Raw genomic sequence first — 1881 nt, forward strand, 5'->3', positions numbered from 1 at the left:
AGAATTTGAGTTCAGTGTCTACCATGTTTTCCCTTTAGTTTTGTTGGCATAAAACATTGTATTAGTTTAAGGTGTACAACATAGGATTTTAAATATGTATATATTGAGAACTGATTACCACAATAAGTCTAATTAGTATTTATCACCTGACTTAGTTACATTTTTGTTGCTGTTGTTGTTTAGCTTTTATTTCATGATCACAAACTTAACTCTGCAACCCAGCTAGACTTAGAAGGACAAGGAAAATCTGGAACACAACAAACTGCAATGAGAGCACAGAGATTATAGGGTGGAATGAGGGGCGCTCTCACGAGCTACAGAAGGAATGGTCTGGTGGTTAAGATAAAACAAGTTAAATTTATTAGAATAGTCCACAGTCAGCAATGGTAATCTTTTTGCTGGTCTTGTCATTCCTGGACCCAAAGCACTCCGTGGCTTCCACAAAATTCATGGCCTCTTTCAATTTGCTGAAAACCACATGTATGCCATCCAACTACTCAGTCTTGACAATACAGATGAAAAACTGGGAACCATTTGTGTTGGGTCCAGCATTTGTCATGGACAAGATGCCAGGACCTGTATATTTTAGGATGAAATTCTCAGCATTAAATTTCTCTCCATAGATGGACTTGCCACACATGCAATTAAGTATGTGAAGTCACCACCCTGGCATATAAATCCTGGAATAATTCTTTGAAAGCAGGAACATTTATAACCAAATCCTTTCTCCTCAGTGATCAGAGCATGAAAGTTTTCTGCTGTCTTTGGGACTTTGCAAACAACTCGAAGGAGATATAGCCCAAGGGCTCGCTGTCAACAGCGAGGTTGAAAAACACAGTGGGGTTGACCATGACTGGGCATGGGTTGCTCCAAGATGGTGGTGTGTGCAATGCCAGTTACATTTTTTTCTTGAGATGAGTACTTTTAAGATTTAATCTCGGAGTCTAGTGAAGATGGCAGAATAGGAAAACATTGTGCTTGCCTCCTCTCATGACCACATTAAAATTACAACTAAATTATAGAACAATCAACCTGGAAAACCATCTGAAGATTAGATGAACCAAACCCCTATGAATAAGGAAGGATATAAAGAATAGGCAACATGGAGATTTGTGGTTGGGATGGGGATGCAAAATGGGCTGCTCCCACACCCTTGTGTGGCCGTTGAGCACACTGGGAGAAATATACCAGCTGCAAAGGCCCCCTTGGAAGAGTGATGGTCTCATCCCATGCCAGGCTCCTTAAACCAGTGTTCCAGTGCTGAGAAGAGAAATCCTCACAAAATATAGCTAAAAATCAGTGAAAATTCCTACCGTGCAGGTGAGATGGAAGGCAGATAGGAACCCAGGTATCCCTTTAAAAGGCTCTTAAAATGCACAGACTCATTTTCTCACAGACACTCACCCTGGGCTCTGGCAAAGAGACAGCAGCTTTCTATATCTTTTTATTGGATTGCCCCCTTTATCATTATATAATGACCTTCATTGTTATTATACTCTTTGGCTTAGTATATTTTGTCTGATATAAGCATAGATACCTTGCTTTCTTTTGGTTTCCATTTGCATAGAATATCTTTTTTCTATTTCTTCACTTTCAATCTGTATGTGTTCTTAAAGCTAAAGTGAGTCTCTTACAGGTAACATATACTTATTTTTTAAATCCATTCAGCCACTCTATGTCTTTTGATTGGAACAGTTTTTACCATATTAAATTTGAAATGCTTACTAGATTTTCAAGAAAAGATGATGAATCTGTAGTCCAGGGAAGTAATCTAGGCTGGAGACATAAGTATAGGAGTTGTTGAACTCTACTAATAACAAACTCTCCCTTGCCTAGCTTAACCTCTCCTATTTCTTCACCATTTGGATTTGACCTACATGG

At 38.9% G+C, this 1881-nt stretch overlaps 1 pseudogene; it reads right to left on the bottom strand.

Moving 5' to 3' along the window:
* Positions 1-361: 361 nt before the first annotated feature.
* On the bottom strand, positions 362-851 carry LOC102898515 (annotated as a pseudogene).
* Between the last annotated feature and the right edge of the window lie 1030 nt (positions 852-1881).

The sequence above is a fragment of the Pteropus alecto genome, unplaced genomic scaffold (assembly GCF_000325575.1).
Source record: "Pteropus alecto unplaced genomic scaffold, ASM32557v1 scaffold16, whole genome shotgun sequence".
Classification (NCBI taxonomy): domain Eukaryota; kingdom Metazoa; phylum Chordata; class Mammalia; order Chiroptera; family Pteropodidae; genus Pteropus; species Pteropus alecto.